A 13,481-nucleotide genomic window follows, 5' to 3' on the forward strand; every position below is an offset into this window, starting at 1 on the left:
GCACCTGCGAGTTCTCCCAGCCCCTCAAACCCACTTGGAAGGCTCACAGACGCCCCCCTTTCTATCATGTGAGGTATAAGACTTCTTCTCGGTCCAGCTTTCTCCGTTAAATGTCTACGCTTCCATGCCCTTCCATCTGAGGACCGGGAGGGGGGGGTCTGACATCCACTGAGCACCCACCATAGGGCAGACGCTGGGTGAGGCCCTCTATATACTTGTCTCATCGACTCTCCGCAAACACCCTCCAACTCCATTTTGCGATTGAGAAAAATGAGGTTCAAATCACTTCGGTAACATCTTCAAGGGCTCAATTAATAAGGAGCAGAGCCAGGAAGAGGCTGGTGTCTTAAAACGTAGCCTCTTCCCTCTCTCCCCAAGCAGGCACCTGGGTCTCCCTTCCTCCCAGCCTCCTCCCCTTTCCTCCCATCAGTGTTTTATGACTGTGATGAACGCTGCTGAGAAGACACACACAGCCCTCTGAAGGCTTGCATCACAGGGATCGGACCTCGTAAAGGAGAGAGGGAAGGTCTGCAGGAGGCCACATGCCGAGGGATGAGAGAGAAAGAACCAGGTGGAGGAGGAAGGCGGGCAGACGCTTCAGGCAGAGCGAACAGAACAGCCTGGAGGGGCCGGAGACGGGTGCCCGGGAACAGAGAGGGGCAGGAGTGAGAGGCCACGTGGCTGGCAGGCTGGCCGGGGCCAAGCAGGGCGGGTGCTTGCCGCTGGGGACAGGACGCTGGTGTTCCCTGGGGTGCTCTGCACTCCGCTGACACGCTAAGGGAGAGGATGTTTTTGGTGTTCATAGAGAAAACATTTTTTATTTTTAGTTTCTTAATAAAGGTCCCGTTGGCATGTTGGATGTGATCCTCCTTTGTACAGGAAGCTCTGTGCCTCGTGTGCACCCTGGTCTCCGGGGACTGAAAGCCAGCAGCCTGTGCCACCCCCACCCCCACCCCCTGTCTCCAAGTCCAGGAGCTATAATAACCCAAACCCCGCATGTGTCTGAAATCCTGCAGCTCTAGCTGGGGCGGGCTGCAGGAGGGGTCACTGCCACCAACCTCCTGGCCGTACTTTTCCCCCCTGGCCTGTCAACATCCAAACCCCTCTTCCGGCCAGTGTCCCTCCCACAGACACCCCACTGGCTCCGACGTGTGTCTCTGTGACATACTGGGAGGATTTCTAACTCCACGAGATAACTGTCGAGCCTCTGCTATCCGCCAAGGTTGGGAGTACAGGTAGGCTGGTGACAGAGACAGATGTGAGACAAGTCACGCCAATACGGTGGGGAAAGTGCAACTGAGGAAGTCTGTGGAGGGATGGAGGGGATGGAGTGGTGAGAGCTCTCCCGGCCAAGGAAGGACGATCCAGGTGGAGAAGACAGCAGCACATTCAAAGACATGGAGACAAAAAAACAGGTGAGCTGGGCAGCTATAAATAGCCTGGCATTGTTGAAGCAGGAAATTTGAATCAAGCTGTGGAGGTTGGAAGACAGGTTGGAGAGGTTGGCGGCCACAAAGAACCTCGTAAGTCACGCTAAGGAGCTTAGACAATATGCAAAATAAACACCCAAATGTGCCATCCTAGAATGATAACATCTGAACGAGGTGTTTAGAATTTTCTGAAGAGCTACATAGATAAAGTTACTGCAGAGTGATACAATTTCTCTTGGGCTCTGTAACCTCATTTATGAACTTCTTGTCTGCCTGGGAGTATTCTAAAGTTTCTTTTCCTATATTGTTATTTTTTTTAAAAAAAACAGCTTTATTGAGCTATAGCTGACTTATGATAAATAGCGTATGTTTGAAGTGTACACGTCACTAAGTTCTGACATTGGTAGGACATAGGTACACACCTGTGGCACCATCACTACAACCGACCTGTCCATCATCCCTCCAGGCTTCCTCGTGCCTTGTAACCCCTCCCTCAACCTGCAGCCCGCCTCTGGGCAACCCGTGACCTGCATTCTGTCACTATAGACTACGGAGTTTGCATTTTGTAGAATTTCACTAAAATGGAATCATCACAGTATGGTCTCGTTTCTTTTTGGGGGGAGTCTGTCCTCCTTCAAATAACATTATTTTGAAATTTATCCATGTAACTGCATGTCAATAGTTCTCATTTGTCATTTTTAAAAAAACTTCTTCCTTTTGAGGCATTCCCTCCAGTATTTACTGTATCTCCACAAATGCGCTCCACGGGATGACAAAGGTCCACGCTAGGAGGCGCTCTGGGGGTACCTGCCCTCTCGGAAGTACAAGAGATACTGCTTGGGGATGAAACGACAAGGCACGAATCCTCGTGTTCTAAGAACTCTCCAAATATAACAGGAGAGCTGTGGTAAGCAAAATGTGGCTCCAAACATGCCCACGCCCAATCCCTGGAACCTGGCCAGCTGGTACTTTGGATCCCGAAAGGGATTTTTGCAGATGTGATTAAGCTTGGAATCTTTTTTTTTTTTTTACAGAGACAGATAGAGTCAGAGAGAGGGATAGACAAGGACAGACAGATGGGAACGGAGAGAGATGAGAAGCATCAATCACTAGTGGTTTTTTTTTTCGTTGTGACACCTTAGTTGTTCATTGATTGCTTTCTCATATGTGCCTTGATTGTGGGCTACAGCAGACCAAGTAACCCCTTGCTTGAGCCAGCGACCTTGGGTCCAAGCTGCTGAGCTTTGCTCAAACCAGAGGAGCCCGCGCTCAAGCTGGCGACCTTGGGGTCTCGAACCTGGGCCCTCCGCATCCCAGTCCGATGCTCTATCCACTGCGCCATCACCTGGTCAGGCAAGCTTGGAATCTTGAGATGGGGACACAATCCTGGATTATCTGAGTGCCCCAATCTTGTAATCACAGCAGAATTTGAAAAAGGGAGGCATTTGTACAGTAGCTTCTGATGCTGTGATGTTGAGCTTGAAGACGAAGAAGGAGCCACAGGCCAGGGAAGCTGGAAGCTGAGAGGAAATTGTCCCCAAGAGCTGCCCCCGGGAACCTGCTGACACCTCGGTTCTTGGCCCAGTGAGACCTGTTGCAGACTCTGACCTCCAGCACAGAAAGATAATCAGCCTTGTTGGAAGCTGGGAGATACTAAGTTTGTGATAATTTATTACAGCAGCAATAGAATCAACTAACAGAATTACAACTGTTAAAAAAAGAAAAGCTGCCTGACCAGGAGGTGGCGCAGTGCATAGAGCATCGGACTGGGATGCGGAGGACCCAGGTTCAAGACCCCAAGGTCGCCAGCTTGAGCGCGGGTTCATCTGGTTTGAGCAAAGCTCACCAACTTGGACCCAAGGTTGTCGGCTTGAGCAAGGGGTTACTCGGTTTGCTGAAGGCCCACGGTCAAGGCACATATGAGAAAGCAATCAATGAACAACTAAGGTATAGCAACGAAAAACTGATGATTGATGCTTCTCATCTCTCTCTGTTCCTGTCTGTCTGTCCCTATCTATCCCTCTCTCTGACTCTCACTCTGTCTCTGTAAAAAAAAAAAAAAAAAAAAGAAAGAAAAAAGAAAAAAAGAAAAGCTGCAGTGAGTCTGACCATGTCTATTTTTTCTTCCACTGAGTGGCACGTGGTCTGAGAGGAGGGGAAGCAAGGTGGCTTTGGGACCACACTGACCCTCGCTGCTCCTCTGAGCTCCTTCCTCGTCTGAATGGAGGGATGGCATAGCCTTTGTCTTGGGGGGACTGTGAGAGGATGGATGAGATGGTACAAAGGGCCTAGCGCATAGTAGGCCCTCAGTAAACATTCACTTGCTTCACATCCCACCTAATACTGGAATCCAAGAGACCGACTCCTCGCTGTCAGGGACCTGCGGTGTGATTCCGGCTTAGGGGCCTCCTGGCCTCCAATCTGTTCCCCGAGTTCCAGGAAGATGCTCATTAAGTCCCTGCGGGTGACCTGTGGTCGCACAGTGGATAGAGCATCAACCTGGAACACTGAGGCTGCTGGTTCGAGATCCTGGGCTTGCCTGGTCAAGGCACATATGGGAATTGATGCTTCCTGCTCCTCCCCCACTTCTCTCTCTCTCTCTCTCTCTCTCTCTCTCTCTCTCTCTCCTTTCTCTCTAAAAATGAATAAATAAAATCTAAAAAATATATTTAAAAAAAAAGTCCCTGCAGGTGCTTAGAGTCTCTAATGTGGCTGGATCCTCTTGGTTAAAAAGCTTCATTTAGATGCAAAGTACTGTTCTCTCTTGAGCAGGTAATTATTTCCATCTCTTGAGCAGGTAATTATTTCCGGTCCTAAACTGCTTAGCCCTGCACTGAGGTCCCGTGGCTCAGATGATGATACCGAGACAGGCGTGAGAGGGGGAGGAAAGACCGCACCTGCGTGGGTGCAGGCGTCCTCATTGATTCGTGTCTATTAAGCCTACACTAGCCTATGATAAAAGGCTAAACATTAGGTATTGTTTACCTTTTCTGTGGCTGTCACCTCTTGTATTCTAATAAGGCGGCTAATACTGTCTTGATAAAGCTGGCATTATAGCATTGGACTAGGTAATATTTACTTCATCATTGTGTATGTATGTGTGTGTGGTGGGGTCTATTTGATTACTATTTAAAGAGCTTTGTGCTTTATACAAAAAATGAGGGTTATTTTCTACAAGGGCATAATTTACATTTCAAATCGTCCTCTCTTATAGAAAGCCATACAGATTGACTTCAAAAGCTAAAACTGTAAAGTACTGAAAGATATATTTTATGTAGTCGTTCATAATTTTTTTAAAGCTAGTACTTATCAGACATTATGTGCCACACAGTGATCTAAACTCTCTGCATGCGTTAAAGCTGAAGTAGATATAACCCAAGTCCAGCACACCCCGCTTACATGGAGAATGTCCCTCTCTCACGCATTTCCGGGTGCGGGAGGACCGATGCGGTGGGAGGACCAATGCGGTGGGAGGACCTATGAGGCGGGAGGACCTATGAGGCGGGAGGACCGATGCAGTGGGAGGACTGATGAGGCAGGAGGACCACGGCGGTGGGAGGACCGCTGAGCCGAGAGGACCGATGAGGCGGGAGGACCTATGAGGCGGGAGGACCGATGCGACGGGAGGACCGATGAGGCGGGAGGATCGATGAGGCGGGAGGACTGATGAGGCGGGAGGACCGATGCGACGGGAGGACCGATGAGGCGGGAGGATCGATGAGGCGGGAGGACCAACGCGGCGGGAGGACTTCGGTTCCGCAGTAAATGGCTGCCATTTGCTGCCTTACTGCATGACAGACCCTGGACTTAGTACAGGCGTCATCTTATTTTATCTCTACATGAACCCTTTGACGTAAAGCTGTCATCGCCGTTTTGCAAAGTAAGAAAAGGCTTGGACAGGTTAGGTGAACTGCCTGAAGTTGTGGACCTAGCGAGTGGCAGAACCGGGATTCAGACTCACAGCCTGCTGCTGTCCGCAGAGCAGGAGGTGCCTGTACGAGGGACAGACAACCATGGCAAGTGGTTCGTCAGTCCTCAGTAAATGTTCGTGGACTACAGATGTCTACACCAGCAATTTTCAACCGGTGTGCCACAAGAAATTTTAAAACATGCACCGCCTGACTAGTCAGGGGCCATGAGCTCTTTTTCCTCCAATTGTCAAATAAAAAACAAAACAAAAAAAAACCCAAATGGCAAAACCAACATAACTGTCCAGTGTAAGTAAATAAAAATTATACCTATACATTTATTTTTGTCAGATTGGAAATATATACATATCATATATATTGATGTGCTGCAGAATTTTAATAATTAGTCTATGTGTGCCACAAGATGAAAAAGGTTGAAAATCGCTGGTCTAACCCGCAGAACAAAATGTTCTAATTGAAAGTAATCAACTTTTCATATTTTTAAATGCCATGTATATTTCTTTTCAGGTCAATTGTCTCCTTTGCTTTCTGGGGCCATTTTCCTGATGATTCACCTGATATTTGCTGTAAAATACTAGGAAAATAGGAGAAAGCGTGACAAAGCACATCACCCGGTTCCATTCGTTTTCTCTCCACGACCTGTCTCATATCGCGAAGATGTCCTTGTCCTTAATCTGCAGTCACCACCCACCCTGGCTCCTTTCAGCCCTCCCCCCAACATACAGAGTTCTTTTCCAGCCTCAGGTGTGCGCACCCCCAGTCCTGCCCCGGCCGGGACCACTCCGCCGGGCTCTGCAGGGCCAGCCTTGCCTCCTTCTGGCTCCATCTCCAAAAGCCCTGCCTGCCTCTCCTCTCTCAAGAAATCCTTCCCTTCCTGTCTCATTTCCTTTTCCTATCTCTCACAGCACGCATGACCATTTATATAATATACAACACTCTAAATCCTTTGCATGCAATTAATGAATATTTGTAAAGTTCTCCAAACAGTATATGGCCCATACTAAGTGCAATGAAGTGCTGATTAAAAAAAAAAATCAGTTCCCCAAATTCTCACAACCCTATGTGGCAGTGCTATTAATATCCCCACTTTACAGATGGAGAAAATGAGGAACAGAGAAGTTAAGCAATTTGCCCAAAGTTGCACAGCTGGTGGGTAGTATGTACAGCCTAGCTACAAACTCATTCTGGCACCCACGTCCACGCTCCTAACCATTTTCTGCATTTCCCCTTCATTCCAGGATCTAGCATAGTGACTTTCAATTAACAGGTATACTCAATAAAAATCTTCTTAATAAATGAATGAACAGTTCTAATAAGAAAATAAAATTTACCTGCAAGCCTAGCACATTGAGATTTGGGGAATTCATCCTCTAGATTGTTTTTTTTCCCTAACACAAGGATAGACTTTTTTTTTTTCAAAATCATGTTTTATAAATCATTTTGAGAACCATAGATCCGGATATACAATATGCTTGACATTTTATACAGTTTTTTTTTTTAATTTATCATTTTAAGTCAACATTCTTCCTTTTGGCTGGGAGCGAAAGGCAGGGGAGAGAAGGATGTCTTTAAATAAAAGAAAAAGAGTTTTCTTAAAATATTCTGGCTCTTCTTATCTCTAGGCAGAGGTTGCCAAACTTAAGCTAGAAAGTTTAGGGAAAGGAGACAAAGTCTTATTATTATTTTATTTCTTTAAATCAGTGTTTTAAAATTTGTCATTAGAATTATTCTTAGGAAATTAATTGGCAAGAGTTTTCTTTTTTTTTTTTTTTTTTTTTTTTTTATAATTTTATTTTTTTAATGGGGTGACATCAATAAATCAGGATACATATATTCAAAGATAACAAGTCCAGGTTATCTTGTCGTTCAATTATGTTGCATACCCACCACCCAAAGTCAGATTGTCCTCTGTCACCTTCTATCTTGTTTCCTTTGTGCCCCTCCCACCCCCTATCCCTCTCCCATTCCCCCCTCCCCCCCGTAACCACCACACTCTTATCAATGTCTCTTAGTTTCACTATTATGTCCCACCTACGTATGGAATAATACAGTTCCTGTTTTTTTCTGATTTACTTATTTCGCTTCGTATCATGTTATCAAGATCCCACCATTTTGCTGTAAATGTTCCGATGTCATCATTTCTTATGGCTGAGTAGTATTCCATAGTGTATATGTGCCACATCTTCTTTATCCAGTCATCTATTGATGGGCTTTTTGGTTGTTTCCATGTCCTGGCCACTGTGAACAATGCTGCAATAAACATGGGGCTGCATGTGTCTTTACGTATCAATGTTTCTGAGTTTTGGGGATATATACCCAGTAGAGGGATTGCTGGGTCATAAGGTAGTTCTATTTTCAGTTTTTTGAGGAACCACCATACTTTCTTCCATAATGGTTGTACTACTTTACATTCCCACCAACAGTGTATGAGGGTTCCTTTTTCTCCACAGCCTCTCCAACATTTGCTATTACCTGACTTGCTAATAACAGCTAATCGAACAGGTGTGAGGTGGTATCTCATTGCCGTTTTGATTTGCATTTCTCTAATAGCTAAAGAAGATGAGCATCTTTTCATATATCTGTTGGCCATTTGTATTTCTTCCTGGGAGAAGTGTCTATTCATATCCTCTTCCCATTTTTTTATTGGATTGTTTGTTTGTTTGTTGTTGAGTTTTATGAGTTCTTTGTATATTTTGGATATTAGGCCCTTATCTGAGCTGTTGTTTGAAAATATCCTTTCCCATTTAGTTGGCTTTCTGTTTATTTTGTTATCAGTTTCCCTTGCTGAGCAAAAACTTCTTAGTCTGATGTAGTCCCATTCATTAATTTTTGCCTTCACTTCTCGGCAAGAGTTTTCTAAATGTCCCAAAGCACAGTAAAGGTTCATGGCTTCCAGTACAAATTACACGCTCTATGATAATTATGTGGGCACGTCAATGGGAAAATGGGATAAAAAGACAGCGCTGACCTCTCAAAGGTCAAGAGAAAGAAGCAAAAGCTGCTGGTAAAATACCAAGATACTTTTCCCAATACTGCTTTGCTCAGTTTCAAAAAATTTTTGTTGTTGTTCTGACTTGTAGACTAGTTCCCAGCTAATTAATTTGTAACAGCTGGTCATCAAACTCATTGCACTCCCAGAGGCCTCCATCTCTAAGACTATAAATAATAGATCTCTCTGGCTCTCCGGGGAGGACTGGATCCATTTGTTGTAACCATCACAGTGTCTCCCTTCTGCCACTCAACGACGACAGCCTGAAGCCACACTGAAGGGTGTATGGTTACCATCGTAGACCCTGACGCATTTGTGGGCACCCGCATTTCTGAGATCAAGTTTGCTGATAGGGTTACCAGAGTGTCGCCAAACGCAGTCACTGCGGAGGGAGCCTGGCTCACGTTACCACTGAAAATATTCTAATCTAGAAACACCATCCACTGGATACCAAATCCACAGACACCTGACCTCTGGGCGTGGCCTAGCACACACTATTCTGCGACTTCTCCTATTCTCTAGGAATTAGAGGATTAGAGGAAGAGAATTTGAAAATTAAGAGTCCAACTAAGTATTTTTGAATGCTCTGAAATGATGCCCCTCCCCCAAACTGAAGTTTAGATCACATCAGAAGTTCCCCACGTAATCTTCAAAAGCTGAGTTCTTGCGGTTGACGGAACCCAGAAGAAGCAAGCCCACCATGATTCTGAAGCTTAATTTTGGTTCTGTTGTTTGATTGCAGCCAACTTCCAGCTCCTGAAAACAGGCAAGGTGATTCTGAATGAAAGCACTGCTTATCTGTGCTGCAAGGCCCTCCGACTGGTTCACTCCGTCTTGTCCAGAGACCCTGAGAGAAGTGAGTTTCTGTTGCTACTGCCACGGCCTTACCAATCTGCGTTGACTGCGAGATGCATACGCAGTACAAAATACCATGGCGTTGCACACTCAACGCTGCTCACTGCGGTCTATTCATGTTCTTAACGACGCACGTGGAGACGAGTAAGAGGAATTTGGGTTGTGGAAGCGCTGCCTCCAAAAGTCAGCTCCGATTTTCATCATAGCCAGGAGGGCCGATGCTGGAAGCCAGGTCCAGGGCCTGAGAGCATTATGGGCTGGTACTTCAGTGCGGGGAGGCAGGGAAGGTGCCGGGGTCAGATGCGGCTGTCTGAAGACTTGCAGACAGAACAGAGGCTACCGGGGGTGAGATGAAGAGACTGTCACAGGCACGTGACCCCACAGTTTTCCTTTGAGGACGCAAACGGTCCTCTGATACCTAACATTTGTATGATCACTAAATGGGCTTAGCAAGTAGACCAAACATCACTCCCCAAGCCAGAGATAATGATTCACTGGCTGTCGACGGCCTCTAAGCACGAAAGATCCTGGGTTTCTCCATCTGTAGACATAGTGCTGAACTGACTTCACCAGGTTCCCAGCCACCCAGCCATAGTTTTTCTTCTTCTCGGAAATGGGGCGAGCGAGTGAGCTTACGTCAGCGCGTCAGAACCAGATGCAGACGTCATCATGAAGTGAGGCCGTCCGCGTGGTGGGCGCCCGCGGTCCCTTCCTGAGGGGGACAGGCCGCCGTGTTTGGACAGGGCCGGGCCCCTGGCACGCGCTGGCCTTGTCTGCTCTGTGCTCACATCCAGGGTCACTTGTGAGCTGTCGTTGAGCACACAATGGCTAGGAGGGCTGCATAAGCAGTCCCGCCCCAGTGTGCCCGCCTCAACTCAGTCATCAAATTGGGTTCTGTTGGGTTCCGACCAGAATCTCTTTGAAGGAACCTTTGGAGTCCAAGATGGAGCCTGCTACCTTTGTGGGAAGATGTTCCTGTTTCTTCCAGCTAGCTGTAAGGAGCCCTTCACAATGCTAAGAATGTAGATTGTCTTTTACCAGAAAAAAAAATTTTTTTTTTGCTATTTTGTACCCAAACAAAAAGGAAATAACAATAATGACAACAAGCTGCTTTCTTCTGTGTAATGGGAGAGTTCCTCAGGCTTCTGGTTTATCTTGGTGGTCTCTCTTTTCTTAGTTTAAAAAGACTTCTAGCAAAAAAATAAATGTTATCGGTTTAAATGGAATAATATTTTAGGAATGGGGATTTGGCAGGCAAAGGGTCTGTTCTTCCTTGGAGCTCTGCCATTAGCACCTTGAGATGCAGAAGAGGAGTGAGGATGAGTTTGGGGCTGTAGCTCACGTCATTAAGAGTCCTACAAAACTAGAATTCATCTTTTTCTTTTCTCTGGCGACATTTCAAGAGAGTCTGATTTTTCCCTCAAAACTTGGACTATTGCCTGACCTGTGGTGGCGCAGTGGATAAAGCGTTGACCTGGAATGCTGAGGTCGCTGGTTCAAAACCCTGGGCTTGCCCAGTCAAGGCACATATGGGAGTTGATGCTTCCTGCTTCTCCCCCATTCTCTCTCCCTTCTCTCTCTCTTTCTCTCTCTCTCTCTCTCTCTCTTCCCCCTCCTCTAAAATGAATAAATAAAATCTTTAAAAAAAAAAAACAAAAAAAAACTTGGACTATTAAAAAAAATTTTAAATACATTTGACACATAAAATTAAAATGTGTAATTTTAAGGTGTAGAATGTTAATTTGATACATTTATATATTGTGATTATATAATTCCCAGTCTCCTGATAATTAGCACCTCTATCGAGTTACATAATTATTTCTTTTCTTTTTTTTCTCTTAAGCGAGAAGCGAGGAGACAGAAAGACACTCTTGCAGGCGCCCCGACCGAGATCCACCAGCAAGCCCCCTATGGGGTGATGCTCTGCCTATCTTGTGTGGTTGTTCTGTTGCTCAGCAACTGAGCCATTTTAGTGCCTAGGCAAGGCCATAGAACCATCCTCAGCTCCCGGGCCAACTTGCTCCAACCGAGGCTGTGGAAGGGGAAGAGAGAGATACAGAGAGAGATGGGAGAGAGAGGGGTGGAGAAGCAGATGGTTGCTTCTCCTTTGTGTCCTGACCGAGAATCGAACCCGGGACATCCACACACCAGCTGACACTCTACTGCTAAGCCAACCGACCAGGGCTTATCATTTCTTTTCAGTGAGTTAAATAATTAAGTTCCAGTCTTGTAGCAAGTTTGAGTATAATGTTGTCTATATTCACTATACCATATTAGATTTCTAGACTTCTAGGGCTCATGTACCATTTTTAAGGTTGTGCCCTTAAATAACATCTGTCCTTCCCCCCACCCCCATCCCTGAGTACCCACCATTTTACTCTGCTTTTATGAGTATGGCTATTTTTAGATTCTACATAGAAGTGATATCAGACAGTACTTGTCTTTCTCTGACTTATTTCACTTAGCTTGATGTGCTCAAGGTCCATCCATCCACATTGTCACAAACGGCAGGGTGTCCTTCCTTCTCGTGGCTGAATGATACTCTATGATATTTATATAGATCACATCTTTTTTATCTATTAGTCCGTTGATGGACACTGAGTTTTTTTTCTCTTTCTTGGCTACGGTGAATGATGTGAGTAAACGGGAATGCAGACAGAAATCTCTTTGACGTCCCGTTTTCATTTCCTTTGGGTCTATTCCTAGAAATGGAATTGCTGGATTATATGGTAAATTATTTTTAATGTTTTGAGGACCCTCCACACTGTTTTCCATAGCGGATGCACCGATTTACATCCCCACAACAGTGCACAAAGGTTTCCTTTTCTCCACATCCTCGCCAATACTTGTCACTTGTCTTCTCGTGGTCAGCCACCCTCACCGGTGTGAGGTGATGGCTCGTTGTGGTTTTGATTTGCATTTCCCTGATGGTTAGTGATACTGAGCATCTTTTAATGCACCCGTTGGCCACCTGGATGTCCTAAACAATGTTTTGCTTAAAATTATTTAGTGGGAGTTTTCACCATCAAATAATAAATTTATTGCCCTGGCTGGTTGGCTCAGTGGTAGAGCATTGGCCTGGCGTGCAGGGGTCCCGGGTTTGATTCCCGGCCAGGGCACATAGGAGAAGCGCCCATCTGCTTCACCCCTCCCCCTCTCCTTCCTCTCTGTCTCTCTCTTCCCCTCCCGCAGCCGAGGCTCCGTTGGAACAAGGATGGCCCAGGCGCTGGGGATGGCTCCTTGGCCTCTGCCCCAGGCGCTAGAGTGGCTCTGGTCGCGACAGAGCAACACCCTGGAGGGGCAGAGCATCACCCCCTGGTGGGCAGAGCGTCGCCCCTGGTGGGTGTGCCGGGTGGATCCCGGTCGGGCGCATGCGGGAGTCTGTCTGTCTCTCCCCGTTTCCAGCTTCAGAAATATTAAAAAATATATAATAATAATAATAAATTTATTTACAGGGAGATTTTAAAACAGTTTCAAAGCTCTTACAGACACTGTCTCTTGCATGCCATTTCTTCCTTTGTCCGTTAAACATCCCCACAGTTGAAGAGCACCTTGCCTCCTGTACCTGGGCATTCCCCAGTATGCTGACACTGAGGCTGGTCCTGTTTTCCATTATAAACTACCATTTACTGAATGCTCACTCTGTGCCGAGTGCTATTCCAAGAGCTTTCTATGCATTACTAGCTCACGTTCACCTGGCAAGCCTGTGAACTAGCTGTCATTATTCCTACTTTTCAGAAGAAGAAACTAAGACTCAGAAAAGTTCAGTGACTTGCCCAATGGCGTATAGCCCGAGTGGGGAAGCTAGACTTCAAATCCAGGTCTCTCGGCTCTGCTTTCCCACTGTGCCTCCGATTCCCTGGGAAGCACTGTCCCTGTTCTTGCACTCGAGCTGGAGTAGCCTGTAGTGCTGTTCGTGTTCGTGAAGATCGTTCTCATTGTACGGTAAATGTTGGGCGCTGTAAATAATTTAAAGTGATGCTGTAGTGATGATTCCCCTCCCCTCTTCCTCCTTCTCTCTCACTTTAAATAAAATATCTTTTATTATTATTATTATTATTATTATTATTGAGAGGCTTGGAGGCAGGGAGGCAGAGAGACAGACTCCTGCATGTGCCCCAACTGGAATCCACCTGGCATGTCCCCTACCAGGTGATGCTCTGCCCATCTGAGGCTGCTGCTCTGTTGTTTGGCAACTGAAATATTTTTAGCACCTGAGGCAAGGCCATGGAGCTATCCTCAGCACCAGGGCCAACTTTGATCAAAGCATTCAAGAGG

The sequence above is a fragment of the Saccopteryx bilineata genome, chromosome 11, assembly GCF_036850765.1.
Source record: "Saccopteryx bilineata isolate mSacBil1 chromosome 11, mSacBil1_pri_phased_curated, whole genome shotgun sequence".
Classification (NCBI taxonomy): Eukaryota; Metazoa; Chordata; class Mammalia; order Chiroptera; family Emballonuridae; genus Saccopteryx; species Saccopteryx bilineata.